At 37.4% G+C, this 18613-nt stretch overlaps 1 non-coding gene and 1 pseudogene across 1 annotated transcript; one reads left to right on the plus strand and one right to left on the minus strand.

The window, feature by feature from the left end:
- Positions 1–674: 674 nt before the first annotated feature.
- On the minus strand, positions 675–3813 carry LOC114626464 (annotated as a pseudogene).
- An 8938-nt stretch (positions 3814–12751) lies between these two features.
- LOC114626492 lies at positions 12752–12858 on the plus strand. Its single transcript, XR_003712244.1, has one exon. It is a non-coding gene; the product is annotated as a U6 spliceosomal RNA (small nuclear RNA).
- The last annotated feature ends 5755 nt before the right edge of the window (positions 12859–18613 follow it).

Below are 18613 nucleotides of genomic sequence, written 5' to 3' on the forward strand. Positions count from 1 at the left end.
GGGAAAAAGATATTTAAATGAAGGTGGAGGCACTGGGCCGGGCCAAAAGTTAGTCCCAATGAGCTATAGAGATACTATTTGGGCCAAGAAATGAAGAAGATATAAAGAAGGAGGCAAGGCATGACAACTTACTGAGAAAGTGGGCCCTGAAATGGACCAGGAGGCAGAACTGGGAGCTATGGAGTAGGTCTGAGTGAAGGGAGAGTCCCCTGCTGGTAACCAGAAGATGAGGTTGTGGAGGGTCAGTATATCAATGAGAGGCTTCAATGGAGGAGGTCCAAATATACCATGTGGAGACATAAGACCTGTGTGGCCCATGGGAGATCCAAAAGGAGTCCAGTAAGGGAGATGTCTAGGATGAGGCATTCCTGGAGATGGTTGAGGGTGTTGTCTGTTCCCCAGAGCCTGGAGACCCAGCATGGGGTTCCTAAGCTAAGCGGAGCATGGTGAGTCAGCTGTGTCTGAGATATCTGGTCCCTAGAGTTCTTGCTACTAATGGGCCATGTCTTCCAACCTCATATTGCATGAGTTGTGGGTGAATGGTTGAGGGTTTTCCAGAAAGGAGAGATTTAGGAGGTAGCATTAGAAGTGGAAGGAAGTCAGAAATAGGTATGTGTAAAGGAATCCCAAATACTAGGGATGAAACCTGATGGAGAATATGTGTTTTCAGACAGTTAATGAGGACAATCAGCCTGAGACAGCGGGTTCTGTGGTGCCAGAAGTGGTTTATTGATGAATCATGGCATTCACCCTTAGAGTCTTTCCTGCAGGTATAAGGCACAGAGATACGGCAGATACAGAGGTACTGTCTAATCATAGCCTCAGTTGCTGCATCCAAAGCATCAAATGAAGCAAAGTTAATGAAGGAATAACCCTTGACATTGCTTGTGTTAGGTTCCCAGATAATCTTGAGGGTATATAAGATGACCCCAAAGTGCTGAAACTGTCATACAGCAGCATCTCTTTTATAGCTGGGTACTGGTTCCCAGAGAAACTGATAGCCTCTACACCCAGATCTTGGCTTCCCACAAATTTGGTTACATTTGCAATTGTAATGACAGTCAGCATTATCTTCACTCAAGAATCCAATAAAGCCACAGGCTTGGTGCTAGCCAATGATCCTGTCCTTTGACATGTGAGCATTGACCACAAGCCTTGCCTGAAGGAAGTTCCCAGAGCAGCCAGCGGTTCTCTAACTTTCTCACCAAGGGTTTCCTCTGTATATGGTGATATCCTGATTGAATCTTTCTGGCAGCAACGGCCATAAAGCTCTCAATGTCTCTAAGCAAACTCTTAAGACATAATCTATCACTAGAACCAGAACTCAGCAGTTTACTAACATTGGCCTGTTACTGAGCTCCAGGGACCTATCTGACTCCATTCCCTAAAGCTGCTGCTACAGAGACGTGCAGCAACACCCAATTTATTTTAGATGAGTGCTAGATATCTTAACATTGTTCCTTGTAATTATGCAGCAGGCTCTTACCACACTGATTCTTAGGGCTAAGGACTTCAGTTTTTATGATGGCTTTCAATCACCAACAGTGATTAACGATGTGGGATGGTAAAGGTACTTTAGTATAGAGGGATGATTGAAGGGAAGTAAGGGAGAGAGGAAAGTGTTTTGTTTGTTTGTTCGTTTATTTGTTTTAGGGTTTTGGTTTTTGCTTCTTGATAAGGCAAATGCTAGTCTTGTTTTTTTATCGAGTTTTCATACTTAACTAAAGCCTCTCTTCAGCTTCTCTTTTCTTTCATCTTCTTAATTCCACAAAAATTACAACATCTTTTCTAACATATCCTAGAATCAATTTGGTATCTCTGAGAATAGATCGCCAACACCACATACATAAATCAGATTCTATCTGTACTTAAAATGTACTTAAGCACTCCCAAAAGACACTAATGGATGACTCCACATCTTCAGAATTCACATACACATGCACTGCACTGCTAACTAACGCTGAAATTTGCAGTCTAAAAGCCATAAATTTTTAGAATGGAGGGCATACAGAAAAAATGTAATCCAATCCTCCATTTATTTTTGCAGAGAAACTGAGCGTGTTCAGGGTTAATCGACATGACCAAGGATGCACAGCTAAATCATTGCTTTAAATAGAACCTTCACTTAGCAACCATGGAATAATATGTTATTCTCACTATTGAATTCACAAAATGATGCATTTTATCTTTCATATTCATTTTGTAAGATAGAAAAATGATCACAAATACCTTTCCATTGTGAGAACATTCAGTCTGTTGCTTTAAATCATAATCCTAAGATTACATTCATTTGGTGTTTTGCTTGTTACTGCTATAACATGCAATTCCCTTAAATATCACAGATCCATTTATTCAACAAATATTTGAAACTATGTTCCTAGTGGTTTGGTGATATGGAAAGTCTGTTAGAACAGAGAAGAAGATTCATTCTTCACTGGTACAGAAGAGCTTCTAAACTACTCAGAAGGTGGTGCAAAATATGCAGAAAATATTAAGACCAGTACAGTCAGAGGCCTTAATACTGTACCTGAAAGGTTTAAGCTGCCAGACACAAAACTCTTTGAGCCACAGGCACAAGCAAATATTTCCTGAGGACTTAAATAGCAAATGAGATAATTACAAGAATTGACAAATGGGATCAAACAAACTTAAAATCTTTTACACCATCAAGTCCAATTAACAAATGGGATCAAACAAACTTAAAATCTTTTACACCACCAAGCCCAATAACCTTAGTTTGATATCCAGAACCCATGTTAAGATGGGATGAGAAAGTCTACATCTAAAAGGTTGTTCCCTGCCTTCCACATGTGTACCTTGGCATGAATGCTCTCCAATTAACCTCAAATATATTAATAGTAAAATAAAGGGATGGTAAAAATAAAACAGAGAGAGAGAGAGAGAGAAAGAGAGAGAGAGAGAAAAAACAGGAAATGGGATAGTGAACTGGATATAAACAGTTCCTAAAAGAAAAAATACAAATTGCAAATACTTTAAAAAGCATTTAGCACCCTTAGCCATCAGGGAAATGCAAATTAACTACTATATGATCAAGCCATACAACTTCTAGGTATATACCTAAAGGTCTCTATATCAGCATGCTACAAAGGTACCTTAACCATCCATGTTTCTTTTCCTTCCTTCCTTCCTTCCTTCCTTCCTTCCTTCCTGTTTTTTGCATCTATTGCACTATTCACAGTAGATAGAAAATGGAACCCACATATGGGTCTATCAAAGGATGACCAGAGAAAGAAAATGTGGTACATACAAAAAGGTACATACGTGCAGTGGATTTTACAAAGCAATTTAAAAAATGAAATCATTACATTGGCAGGAAAAAAAATCAATGAACCTGGAAGTCATTCTATTAAATGACTTAGAAAAAGACTCCAGGCTTTCTCTCATTTATAGAAAGTAGGTGTAAAAATAAGTCTCTCTCTCTCACTCACTCTGAGTGTGTCTGTGTCAGAGAGAGAGAGAGAGAGAGAGAGAGAGAGAGAGAGAGAGAGAGAGAGAGAGAGAGAGAGAGAAGAGTCCCTGAGAGAGGAGGATAGATCTTAAGGGTGAGGATTAGAACAAAAGATTATGCCACAGATGTTACATGAGTCAGAAAAGAGACAATTTACTGTTTGGGGGAAAAGAAGGGACCAGTGCAGTGACTGGAATGACAGGGGACATGGAGGGAGGATAATGGAGAGGGAAGAAAAATGAGAACAAAGTCTAATCACACATTGTGCTAGTTAGTTCTTAGCAACCTAACATACACTAGAGATGTATGAAAAGAGGGACCCTCAATAGAGGGCTTACCTCCATCAGAACGGCCTGCGAGTCTCTGGGACATTTTCTTAATAAATGGTTGTTACATGAGGGTCCAGCATAGTGTGGATGGTGCCAACCTGAGCACGTGGTCCTGATTGGTATAAGAAAGCAAGCTGTGGAAAGCATATGTGTGTCCTAGTTTGCTTCTCTGTTGCTCTGATAAAATATTGGCCAAATCCAATTTGGGAAAAAAAAAGTGCCTTTTATTTGGCTTAGCGTTTACAGTCCATTGTCAAGAAAAACTACACCAGAACTTAAGGCAGGAACCTGGAGACAGGAACTGAAGTGGAGGACACGAAAGGTTCCAGAGATTCTGCAATTGATCTTTTGGGGGCTAAGAAAGTCCAAAAGAATAATAAGTAAGGCAATTTCATGGAAAATGTGAGTTTGATTATAACAATCATCGAGGTGCTCTGGAATTGAACAGTAAAGTGCCCTCGTATGAGGCAGTAAAGAAACTGAGGAGGGATTCAATTACAGTAACTAGTACTCTCTAAATGATCAACAGTACAGAAGCTGAATAGTGTACAGAGAATTAAAAGAAGTTGCTTTACCTACAAAAAGGGGCCAGGCCACATGCAATTAAGAGTCCACGTACTTGGGATAAATATGGAGTCGGTAGCTACATGTTCTTTAGTAGTGTGTGTGTGTGTGTGTGTGTGTGTGTGTGTGTGTATCGGTGTGTGTCTCTGTGTGTGTGTGTGTGTGTGTGTGTCTGTGTGTGTGTGTAGTATGTGCCAGAGTTTAAGGTATGAAGGACACTATGCTAAGAGATTTAAGCATTATCTCAGGTATTTCTCCCTCCAAAAATATCAGTGATATTTTAATACATCACTGTTTTAATACATTATGACATGCTGTTTGTATTGGCACACTGTAGAGGTTTTTGAGCAAGAGAAAAGTAGAATGTGTCCACTAATATGTGAAAGAAGAACATCAAAGCAAAGTTCATACAAAGTGGGTCATGTAGTAAGCATCAATACAGTCAAAATTAAAGCTTGTACTTTTCCTCCTCATAAAGTGTTAAAGATACTATATGTCTGAACTTTCCTATGTGGAAGAAGACAGATTAAAACTTCACATTTCCATTTTACAAATTGTACTCTCTGCCTAGAGATTAATGCGGTTTCAGGTGTGTAATAGCAGTTTGCATTTATTTTTACAATTTTGTTAGAACATGAAACCCTAGGCATGGAATTATATATATTTTCTTATTATGGATATAGCAAGACACACATTGAATTCAAATACCTTTTTTGTAGCAATTGCATGGTAAAAAAAATTGATAATTTAGTTTCTGCCTGGAAAAAAGTTATAAATTTAAATAAAGAAAATTCCTTCTTACTGCTCCAAACATCTTTCCTTTTCCAGTTTGAACATATCTAATCTGAAAACACTTAAAAGAACCCAAATAGAGTACACATCAGTGCCCATCGCTGCCGAACTTATATACTAACTGCCTGCCATGAGTCTGGCAAGGACCAGCAAGTCTCTTTGGATTAGTGGTTAATTTTTGTTTATTCTCACATAAATACCCCAAACATGTTATCATTTATTTAGAAGTGAAGAAAACTAGACAATTTCATCGCCAATCTCAGATTTGATGATTTCTTTAAAAATGTCCAGTACATTGTCATTAAATTTTTGTAATTGAAATTCCTTTGGATGTTTTCCTAGTCAGCTCCTTTTGTTCTGAGAGTAATCCAGGGTAAACAGACACATTGACTGTGAGCTCAGCTGCCCAGTTTTCAAAAGAGCTATTAGGGTTTTGGAGATAACTATCCAACCCCCTACAGGATTAGTCCAACTGCTAAGGAAGTGTGTGAGTCCCTTATAGCACCAGCATTTTCTAATCTGTGGAATGTCAGTGAGATCACCTTCTAGTCTCTGCCTGTAATTAGTCTTTTAGATAATATATAACCATCTCTATCTTCTTTTTGTTAAAAATGGAACCTAGAAACTCCCAAGAAATAAAATTTAAAGTTACTTTCTTCTTTTTTAATTTTATTTAATCTTTTTTTTAACACTCCAGATTTTATCCTCCTCTTGGTCCACCCTCTGACTGTTCCCCATCCCATACCTCCTCCCCACTTCCCTGTCTCCACAAGAATGTCCTCACCCCCCTACCACCCACCCCACCAGACCTCTCCACTCAACTCCAAAGATGCTGTAATGCAGGAGCACCAATAAAAGGAGAAAAAAACACACCTTTTAAACCCAGTCCTGGAACTACTGTATCTTCTTGGGTAATCTTGAGAAGTTGATGAAGCAATGCCTCACATCTTCATTCTTTTTCAAGAAGGACACACTTGGGTTTCCTTGCAAATGTTACCTGTTTCCAATGTCCTTATAGTACATGCAGTGCTATGGCCAAAAAGTGAGCTGTTTACCCTTATTTTTAGATGTTAACCAAGAGTTTTACTCAAAATTAGTCTCTAACGACCTAAGCAACTCAGAGATCTTATAGATGAACTTGTTTTATACTGTTTGCATAGAGTTAACTAGGCTGATGTAGTTCATTTTCAGTCTTTGTAACATGAAAGCTTTGCAAAGATGCTCATAGAATATAGGATCTTACCAAAAACAGATTACTCAGTCAGTCATTTCAAATTTCAGCTCAGAGAGAAGTTTCAAGCTGCCCATTTCCCAAGGCCTGGCTGGTTTCTAAAACCTATCAGAGAAAAGGGATCATTGCACACTTTCCCATCTTTTTCAGTTAAAATTGAATCTGACCCTTTGTAAATTTTTCAAAAGATCCCTGACAAGAACTTACATAATTTATAACTTCAAAAGTGTATTTATATAAAGTCAAATACAATATTCATCTAAAAACTCTCTATATAAATGTTTAAGTATTCAATTATTCAATTATATATACATATGTGTATCGAAGGTGCTGCTATGCTTAAAACTATGTGCATAGGCAATCACCAAATTAGCCTCTCAAGCATAAGTAAATGTTTGATTTTCAATAGTTTGGTAAATCTTAATGGTTTGATATTTTTCCTCCTTTCTTCAACAGACTGTTAAATATTTTACGAGATGGTACTCATATAATAGAATTAATTTTAATAAAGGAACAGTAGAAAGGTATAAGGTACTCATTTATGTAGAATCATATTATATCACAGGAGCTTAACAAAAGAAATAAAATATTTATTGGTCATTGGCCAAGATGAAGTGGTAAAATATTTAATTTCATTTTAATTGACTTAACAATTCAAAATCAAGAAGTGCCATTTATTAGGATTACAAATTCTTCCTCTAGAAAAAAAAAAATAAGACAACGTGACCACCCTAGGCCAACATCCCAGTGTGATCACAGTCAATTGGAAGAGAGTGGCTGCATTCCAAGCAAGTACACTTTAGAAACTTACAGCCAAACAATCAAGCTCATTTGAGTTTACAACCATGGACTGATTCAACTTTCTCACACTGTAAATCTGGACTGATGAGAAAATTACGTGGCTTTCCCAGAGCCATCCTAGAGAAGAAGAGGATGAGAAGATCTCCTTCTAGCTCTCAAAGAGCTTGCATCCTGACTCTAAAACAACATCTGTACAAATCTGTAAGGTAGTACAGAATATGATAACCCTCACAATGGAAGCTTGTATACAGTTGCCAGGAGGAGAGATTTTTACCTTATTGGGAGGGGAAAGGAATGCTTTAGGAATAAACACTTCCCAAGCAGAACACACCATCAGAGACCAGTTTGTCAGGTTTCTCAACATGGATTCCAGCTCTGTCAACAGCTTCCTGGCTGATACTAAGTAACAACTTCTCTGATACAATTTATTTTTCAGTAAAAAGGAAACAATAGAATGACTGCATATGATGAGATAAGAACAAAATATAGTACAGAGTACATCAAGCAAGAGGTTATTCTAGATATTTTAATTCGTCCTTCATATGTGTGAGTGTTTTTGATTACATGTATGTCTGTGTGCCATGTATGTTTCCAGTGTCCAAGAAAGCCAGAAGAGGGTCATATCGCCTGGGAATGGAGTTACAGATGGCTGTAAGCTGCCATGTGGATGCAGGAAGTCAAACCCAGGTCCTTAATCAGAGCAGCCAGTGCTCTTAACCACTGAGCCATCTCTCCAGTTCTCTAGAAAGATGTTCTGATGCTTATAAATTATATAAATTTATGAGTATAAATTATGTAAAGTATATAAATTATGAGTAAAAGAAGATGAAAGAAGGCAAGGGTTTTTCTGTCCATAAAAATGAAAATTTAGCTTGTAAAGTATAAGATACGTCAGAGAAAAATAAAAAGAATTATAGTAAATAAAAGCATCTGGTTTGATAGTAGTGAACTCTACTGTTCCTCCAATTCACGGCAGCTAAAATTGCTTCTTTCTAACCCTAACTAGGAACATGACACAGGTCACTAGGACACAATTAAATCATGTGGTTTCAGGAAAAATCTGATCTGCCTCCTTGTCACTTTCCCTCCACCCACCTTGCTCTGTCCTCTGACTCCAGAAGGGGTAGCCAGTCCATCCATGTTCAACAGAGCTTGGTCACCCAAATGAGACTCTACCTAAAACCTGAAGACACCCTTTGAGAAATATCTTGTGAAGACACGGAGGAAATCCCCTCCCTCCCTCCCTCCCTCCCTCCCTCTCTCTCTCTCTCTCTCTCTCTCTCTCTCTCTCTCTCTCCATGATCCTCAGCAAAGACAGACCCTTCCACGCTGTTCATGACTGGCATCCCCACTTCCCAACACACACACACACACACACACACACACACACACACAAGATCAAGTATCTCTCCTTCTCCCACTCTTAGCTGAACATATGCAACCAAAAGCTTGACTTCACTACTGAGGTGATACCTCCCCAAAGCACTGTTTTAGTGAAGGTTTGCATCCTGAAGCAAGCTGTAAATTCTTAATGGTTCCATTGGCACAATCAGCTCTGCTTTGAACTACAATGTTCAATTACTTGTGATTATACTCAAAAAGCATCTTAAGTATATGCACAAACATACACAGAACCATTCATATCTAACAAACATACTAATAAATTCAAGAAATGCTAAAAGAGCACAAACATGGCAACTCATCTGACACAAACACAGCCAATTAAGTGAGAACTAAAAGTAATCGCACCATAGAAATTACCATTTTTTCTTATGTTTTAAAGCAGTAGATCTTATAAAAGATGCTACATTTTTGATTATTCATCTTGCAAAACAAATTTTACTTTAAATTTATAAACCAAGGATTCCACCCTAATTGATTCTCAGTTTTAACGTAATTATTTTAATTATCTCCCTCTCTGCCCCATCTGTCTGTGTATGTGTGGTGTGTGTGTGTGTGTGTGTGTGTGTGTGTGTGTGTGTAGCAAGCAAAGACCTTATCCTGCTTATTTATTCCCTGAGCTTAGGTCACAATTTTTACACATTTATTTAACCATCCGGTTTGTTTGACTATAGTTGCTAAACAGATAAAACTTCAAAATAGAAAGCTGCTTGATTATCTTAAATAAATTCAGTATTTTTATATAAGTTCAGTTCTCCTTGGTTAATTATAGAGTAGCATTTTAGATCGATGATAGATAGATAGATAGATAGATAGATAGATAGATTTAAAAATGGTGTCCTTTAAGCTGGGGATATAGTTTAATACTAAAATGTTTATTTATTATCTACAGAGCTGGCAAGATAGTTTAGTGGGTAAAGGCAATTCCTGTCAAATTTGAAAGCCTAAGTTGATCTCTGGTCTCACAGGGATTGAAGGGAAGAGTCAACTCCTACACATTCCCCTCTGACTTTCATAAGAATTCTATGACATATATGTGCATGCATGCAGACAACCAATAGCTAAAAAATAGTCAAAATAAAAGTAGATAAAAATAATATCACCTGTCCAACAAACATTTTTAAGTAAGCAATTATTTAATTGGTTATTCAGAAAACAAATACTTCATGCATATATACTGCTAAGTAAAAGATATAGATGGCCATTATTTTAACTATACTTCTGCTCCTAAACTCCAAATGAAAATTGAAAGTGGAATCACCAATGTTAATTTCAATCTAAAATTCAATGTGATGTTGACCTTCTAACAATTATGATAAGGAAAAATACTCCCAAGTTTTCCAAAAGAATAATTAAAATGATAAAATTATTCTGTATTAATCTTTATAAAATTTTAATCTTCTAATTAAAAAAGTGACCTGACAATATGATGTTAATTTATCTCTTAAGTATAAATGACTTTCATTTTTGTATTAACTATAGATATCTATATAATATATATGTATATAAATATATAGTATATATAATATGTCTGGTATATGCTATATGATACAATATGTAATGTGTGAAATAAAATATGTGGTATATGGTAGGTGGATATGGTATATGATATATATGATGTATAATGTATGATGTATAATTCATACATATATATGTATGTATACATTTATATTATATGTGATATATAGTTTCTGACTAGTATATAAAATATAGTATTTAGTGTATAGTATATAGTATTTAGTATTTAGCATAAAATATTTAATATATGATATGTGACAAGTAACTTGTGATATGTGATGTAATAACTACATGATAGATATCTATTATCTATAGGTAAATATCACTTTTCTATTGAGCTAATGCCCTGTCTCAGAATTTTAAGAACAAATTTTAACAGAATTTTAAGAACAAAAGTACCTTGAGGGTAGAAAAGGATGGGTAAATTTTATCTAGCCACATTTTATGCATGCATGTATATTTTTAAAATATATGTTACAAAACACTCTGAAGAAATAAATTTGTCTATTTTTCTGTTTCTGTTTATTTCTACTCCTATTTTAGAACCCAACCTCTTCTGCCTAACACATTGGAACACTTTCAATTTTATGTAGTGAAATATTGACTATGTTTGTTCAAATGGAAAAGAAAGACAATTAAGATCTTTTAATTAAATCATGGTAATTTTGCCCTTTGACAAGACCACATACAAAGCACAACACAGACATTGTCCCTGATGCAGTTAGAACAGAGAAAGAGTCCTGGGAGATGAATGTATCTATTTACTTCTCATATGACAACACCAGGGGATTGATTGGTTGACAAGGCAGTGCTACTCTATAATATAGTCAAGCTGAGTCCTAAGTCAATAAAGGCCAGGCCTTTTAGAACAAACCATTTTCAAGCTCCCATGTAGGGTTAGCTCCATTCGAAATAGAATGAGAGATTCTTCATGAAAAGAAACGAAATCTAGAGCTGGCCACTTCTCTGGAGGCAAAAGCACAGCCAAGATCTGTGGGCAATACATAACCATTCCACTAAAATTCTATTATCTAGAATGATAGATACTGGATATTTACACTTGTGATGAAATGGTCTCAGTTACTAATTTTCTTTTCTGCTTTGTTTTATAAAGGTTTAATTTTCATTATGTATATGTGGGTCTCGGTGTGGGTCTGTGCACAGTAAGTGCAGTGCCTAAGGAGGCCAAAAGATTGAACTGGATCTCTTATGGGTAGCTGTGCACTGCCAGACATTGGTGCTGGAAACTGAACTCCAGTCCTCTGTAAAAGTGTTATGTGCTCCTAATCATAGAGCAACCTTTCCAGCTGTTTTGTTTTCTTTGTAAATGGCAGGGTTGTGCTATGTAGCCCAGGGTTGCCTTGAACTTCTGACCTACCTGCCTCACTGTCCCAAGTTCTGGAATTAAAGACATGGACCACTATGTATAGGTCATAGTTGATTTTCTTAGGGAGTAAGAATTATCAGACAAAGTAAAATAATGAGGTGAATTCTTAACTAGAAAAGAGTGTATGCAAATGTCCTGTGGCAGGAAGCTGTTTAGAAAGGAGTTAAAGGAAGAAACCCAGTATAGCCATTTTTAATATCTAACGCAAAATATACTTCAAACTAGAAGTAATCATAAGACATATGGAAGGGCATTAAATACTCATCAAAGGAAAAATCCACAGAATTATAAAGGTTGGGTATAGAGTAAGGGACTACTAGAGCAGGCAAATAGATCTTATTAGGAAAAAGAAATATAATGATTATGGATGGATAGGGAGGGGGCTAGAATGGGAGGATCAAGTGGGGATGGGCAGGAGAGGAGGAGATAAGGGAAGAAATACTGGAAAAGAAAGCTGAAACTAAGGGACATTGGAAAATCTAAATATAGTAGAATATTGTTAAAATATATACACATATGAAGGCAATCTAAATGAAATTGCCAAGTAATGAGGAGAAAGAGCCCCAACTGGACATCTCTTGTGACCAAGTGAATCTAAACTCATAGGTCAGAAGAAGCTTCCTCCTGCACCAAATGGGAATAAATAAAAACCCACAGACACACAGATTCAGGAACAAAAGACATACAGACTCAGGGGATCCTTTGGAAGAAGAGGCAGAAAGAATGTAAGAGACAGCATAGATAGAGGACACAGAAACACACACACACATACACACACACACACACACACACACACACACACAAGAAAAAAAAACAAGTCCCTCTATGTTAGTGGTTTACAATCTGGTGGTTGGGATTCCTTTGCAAGTTGAACAATCCTCTCATAGGGGTCCCATAGGACCATCAAAAACAGGTATTTTTATTATGATTCATAACAGTAGCAAAATGCAGTTATGAAGTATTAAACTGAATTAAAGGGTCACAGAGAACCAAGGCTCTAAATCAGTATGACCAAAGCTCATTTGAACACAGAAATTGAAGCAGCATGCACAGGTCCTCTGTGCATATATTTTGACTTCCATTTTAGTGTTGCTATGGGACTCCTGAGTATGTGGATGAGTGGGTCTCTGATTCTTGTTCCTTCTCTTGAGCTTTTTTCATTCTGTTGGTTTGTCTTGTCCAATTCGGATGTGTTCATTTTCTGTTATCGTAATATATTTTATCATATTATATTATAATTCCTTAGAAACCTGTTTACTGTGCTTGCTTCGGCAGCACATAGACTAAAATTGGAACGCTACAGAGAAGATTAGCATGGCCTCTGTGCAAGGATGACATGCAAATTCGTGAAGCATTCCACATTTAAAAAAAAAAGAAAAAACGAAACCTGTTTACTTTCTAATGAGAGACAGAAAGGGAGTGGATTCGTATGGGAGGTGAGGTGGGCAGAAATTGGGAGAAATAAAGGGAGGAGAAATTGTATTATGTATCAGGATGTATTATGTGAGAAAATTCACTTTAATAAAAAGAATAGGAAAAAGAGATAGATGACAGAGTGTATCAGAATAATGATATAGTATGGGAAGCGATGATGTTGTGATGAAGAAATGATTGACTGTGAGAATGAAAAGGAAAGAAGGAAGGAAGGGAGATGACGGAGCTTGCATACAGGTAGTGGAGAGGTAAATTGTTTTATTTTTAATACAGTGAGTTTTCGATGTGTTCACAAAAGTATATGCTATGGGAAGATAGCTATAGAACCCTGAAGCCGCAGGAATATGTGATGCAGGGAATGATATGTTGAGAATCACATGAATTTGGTGCTAATTTGATGAACAGAAATGAAAGAGGCTAAAAACAGGAATTGAAAACCAGGTATGGTAGCTCCCATCTATAATTCAAGTATTAAGTAAGCCAAGGAAGGAGAATCATGGTGAGTATGAGAGGCACCTGAACAATATAATGTGCTCTAGGCCGGCTTGGACTACACAGTGAAACCCCTGTATTTAAGAGAGTGTAAGGACGGAAACAGAAGAGGAGAGAAAGGAAGATAAGTTGAAAAGACAAGAAGACTAATAGAGAAAGAAGAAAGCCCAAATCTGGCTAGGCAGCATGTCCACCTGGTGGTTTACAGGCCTCCTATGCCCCACAATACCTATGAATGTGGCCCAGCACAGAAACAACCATGAACTTACGTAATACCTGTGAAATTCTGATCTGTTTTCTTTTGTAATTCATTTGCAAACTCCTACAGTCCCTGAGCATGAATTTTGTATAGGACAACTTTGTATGCCAATGGTAAAGGATTGTACATGCCTTCTTAAAAGAAAGAAACAGGACTGCCAGAAATACAAATGGAAAACAGCAAGAGCTTTACAGCAGCGAAGCTAACATAATAACACATTGAAAGGAGGCAGTGAGCTGAAGCATAGAGTGCTTCAAAGGAGCCAAGAAGGCCAGCATGGTTCTCTGCTTTTACCAGGAAAGCCTTTCTAAACTAGGCAGCCTTTTCTCTTCCTACGTTTCTTTGGCTTTACAGCAATCAACGTTTTGGTAAGAAAATCCTCTCCTTCTTCCTTCAGCCTAGAATCATGAGGGACAGGAAGGAAGCCAAGAGATAATGAAAGGCACCGCAATTTCTTCCGTGAACACTTGACTGTGGGTGTCTTTAGTCACAAGAGACACATACACAAAAAGAAACAAAATGTACCTCAATGAAAGCACTTTCACTTTTCCTATTTCTGTGGTCACCCCCATCAAAATGGAGCCAACCATCAAATGACCCCATCTCAGAAAATGCTGCTGTGCACAACACAATAACCACCAATTAATAAGAACATCAGTTTTGCAACTGAAAACGCTTTCCCTTCTTCCACACAGATTGGAACAATGAAATCAGTTTCAAGTTAGTGTCTATTTGCAGACTCAGTATGATTTGCAAAGACAGAAGACAAAGAAGCAACAGCTATCTGGTGCTTCCAGCTTTTTTGTTTGTTTGTTTGTTTTTGTGGTTAAGGAAATTTAAAGATGAAATAATTGTGGTAAATTTAGTTCTGCAAGCAACTCACAGTTCTTTTCTTCCTGTTTAGGAGACTATCCGTTTTATCAAATGTGACCTTTGATTTTTCTGAGTATATCCAGTCACAGGGAATAATTAAGGGGCAAGAGTATATTTCAGGCTCCATTGGGCTCCATTTGATTTCATTGTACTGTCAGCTGTTATTTATTGAGCATCTACTGTGTGTCAGGAACTCTTCTTGTGTCTGCAATAAAGCAGTAAATTAGACATAAATCCTGGCCGTGATGGAGCTTATTTGCTGCCTTGTTTGGTATTGTACTAGCACCACTTTATGCATTTGCTCTTCTGAGAAACAGGTAAGGAAGAGGAAAACGAACTTTATAGAACCCTTCCTTCTTTTTTCCAGTTGTCGCCCATGCTTGTGGAAAATAGATCCCTGATTCTCTCTCAGGAACTAAAGGAGAAGATGTTTGTATGACTTAGTCCTATTTATACCTCTTAGGACCGTCCTCTGTCCTTCCTTTGGGTTGTATTTCTTGTGATGGTGATCAAACACAAAGCCTTGTGCATTTCCTGTGATTGGTCACTGATTCCCCATACTGCCACCTGCTTTAAATCAGTATACTTACTTTGTAATTCCCTGTGATGATATGAAAAATTCTCTGCTTCCTTTAGGGGGTTGGAAGAAGATCTACTTGATCTAGTGACAAGAAGGCTTTTAATACAATGCTAGAGGACTTCAGTATATTATTTCACATCCTCAAACTCTCAATACATTTCACTACTGTTTAGTTATTCTCTGTGTCTCTCTCTGTGTATCTCTGTCTCCTCCGTCCCTCTCTCCCTCCCTCCCTTCCTCCCTCCTTTCCTCCCTCCCACCCTTCCTCCCTCCCTCCCCCTCCCTCTCCCCCCTTTGTGTGTGTCTGCCTGCGTGCGTGCGTGTGCGTGCGTGTGCGTGCGTGTGCGTGCGTGCGCGTGCGTGCGTGTGCGTGCGTGTGCGTGCGTGCGCGCGCGTGTGCGTGCGTGCGTGCGTGTGTGTGTGTGTGTGTGTGTGTGTGTGTGTGTGTGTGTGTGTGTAAAGATAGAAAAGCGTGCCCCAGAGTGCATATGTGTGATAGAGCATGTCTCCAGAAGTTAGGTCTGCTCCTTCCACCATGTGGGTGTAAAGATCCATCTCAGATTGTCAGGCTGTCACGCTCAGCAGCAGGCACATACCCACCAAACCATCTCTCTGGCCTCTACTCAACAATTTTGATAAGTACTTTTTTCTTTGAATGTCATGTACCCTTCATCTTTGTAAAACCAAATTATCCTGGCTCCCCTCTCACTACTTCTCTGGCAATCTCTCTCATTTTTGAAGATTTTCTTCCTCTGTACATCCCTTGAATGGAAGAATTCTATCTCAGAGGTCTATCCAAAGCTGGTGTCTCTTTCTCTCATCTCCTTTCTTCCCCTGTTCTACAGCTACGAAGTCTGTCTTACCTCCTGGCAATAAAACAAGCTATCATTTACCTACCAGTGATTTGTAAGCCTTTTCCTCCATACATAGTTTTGCCTGAGTTACAGTCCATATAATTAGATAGCTTCTAGACGTTTCCAGTCCTCTACACACTAAAAATTGACTATATCCATGATTTCACCTTTGAAGTGTTTTCCAAATCTTTTTATCACAATGCCAACAACATCCTACCTTGACAATCACCAACTTACACCAGTTGTCCATCCTGAATAAATGTCACAGCCATTCACTCATCTCTATTCTACTGTTAGTAGAAATGTTCCCCTTATATAAGTCATTGTTCTGTTTTTAAGGCATGAGACAATCCCCTGAAATTTTCTTTTAACCTTTTGTCTTACCTCTCTCCAGATTACAGTTAGCAGTAAAAGCTAATGTTTAAATATAATCACAGGATCTCTTCACTGCATACAGAATTTCAGTGGCTTCCTTTAAAAGATAAAAAAAGCTCTGAATAAGAGTCTAGTGACTTATATGATCTGCATTCCCTCCTTGGCCCCTGTCCTTTAGGCAAATGTTCATCTCCCATGATATACACATTATCTTTAATATTCTACATCATTGCATAGGATGTCAACTGTTAGTCTAGGTTCATCTACCCATTCATCCATTGTATACAAACAAATATAAAATGTTTCATTTCTGTTTGAGATCACTAATAACTCTTTGTATATATGTCAATTTATGCCAGAGTATTTTGCTCCTGTAGTAATTACTTTTATTACATAATTTTCTCTTCCATTCAACTGTGAAGTCATTTTGAATATTTGCTTATTATTTTTAATGTATATGTACACAGATATATAGGGTGGGTATGGGCATATGAGTGAGAAACCATAAGAGAACAGACCCCCTGAAGCAGGAGTTACCTGTGGGACTGTGTGCCACCAAAGATGGGTATTGGGAACCAAATTAGAGTCCTCTATAAGAGGACTATATACTATTAACTTCTAAGCCATCTTTCTAGCTCCAGGTTTAAATTTTTGATGATGCAATTAGGCTATATGTTTTTCAAAGCTAAAATTTTCTTGTTCAATTTTCTATTTATTATATGCAACCCTGTCGTTGGAACATAGTATTACCTTTATTTTGTTAATATATATTAGGTTGGGGTTGCAACTGATAAAAATTTTATAAAGGTTTGTTCGCTTATGTATTTTTTATATGAGTGCTCTTTCTGCATGAACACCTACACACCTGAGGAGGGCATTAGGTCCTATTATAGATGGCCATAAGTCATCATGTGCTTCAGAGACTTGAACTCAGGACCTTTAGAAGAACAGCCAGTGCTCTTAACCACTAAACCATACAGCCATACAACTGATCAAAATTTAGTAATGAAAATATTCAGCCAGATAAATCAACAGAAAATGTACTTGCCATTCAAGCCCGAAACCCTGAGTTCACCCCTGGAGCCCACAGCAGAAAGAGAGAAACAATTACTGAAAGTTGTCCTCTGATGTTTACAGGGACACAATAGCATACATTCATACATTCATCTACACACACAGACACTACAACACAAATAACAATAATAATAATAATAATAATAGTAAAATATTTAAAATATTAAAACAAAATATTTTATGTGAATAACCATAAATTCAAACTACCAAGAAAACCTCTGCCTGAATACCATCATCTTAGTTAACAGAATCTTCAGCAATTGTAAACCAAGAAGTCATAGTTGGCAACACACATATACATATGCATAAACACTGTGTTACTGTAATGTTCACATAAAAAGAAAAAAATACGTATCAATTAAAGGTAACAATTCATAAATTGATAGTAAATCATGGACATTAGTCATAAACTCAGGCTGCTTAGTAAGCAGATGGAATCTTCACAGTCAATATTTTTAGTTGTAGTCTTCTAATAATTCTGAAGCTTACTGAATCTAACCTCTTCAGAGTCGACTGAAGGGTGAAACATAATTGACAGTTATTTATCCTTGGCTACAAAATTGTCCAGAGATAAAACCCAAAGATTTAAATGATTCTTCCAATTACGTTAAAAAAGTTGTTTTGACCGAATTTATTTGTAAGTATTTTAGTTCTTTTAAAAATCATGCTACCATTTTATACTTCTAGCTAGACATTACTCTTCAAACTCTGTCTCGTTTACACCAGTCAGAAGGACTAATACAAAAGAAAAGCAAATGCCAACAAATGCTAATGTGTGTGTGTGGGGGGGACATGAACACATTTGCTGATGGTTGAAGTGAAAACAGGTGCAGCCACTATGGAAATCCCTGTGAGGGTTCCTCAAAAAGAGAGAAATAGATCTACTCTAGGATTCAGTTATTCCACTCCTGAGCATACACCCAAAGGATTGGCACTACTTAAGAGATACCTGCTCTTCCATGCTCCTTGCTGATTTATTCACGGTAACCAGGAACTGGCTATATATACAGATATATAAAAAGAGTTTAAATGGAGCTACCTTATAAGTGTAGGACAATCTATTCCACAGTCCTCTTAGGCCACTGCCTGGTATGAGTTAAATTTGGGGTACCATAGAACTCCTCCAAACATTACAAGCTGGTGCCATTGCTCTTGGTTATCATCCAGAACTCGATTATAA

The sequence above is a fragment of the Grammomys surdaster genome, unplaced genomic scaffold (assembly GCF_004785775.1).
Source record: "Grammomys surdaster isolate TR1022 unplaced genomic scaffold, NIH_TR_1.0 236, whole genome shotgun sequence".
NCBI lineage: Eukaryota > Metazoa > Chordata > Mammalia > Rodentia > Muridae > Grammomys > Grammomys surdaster.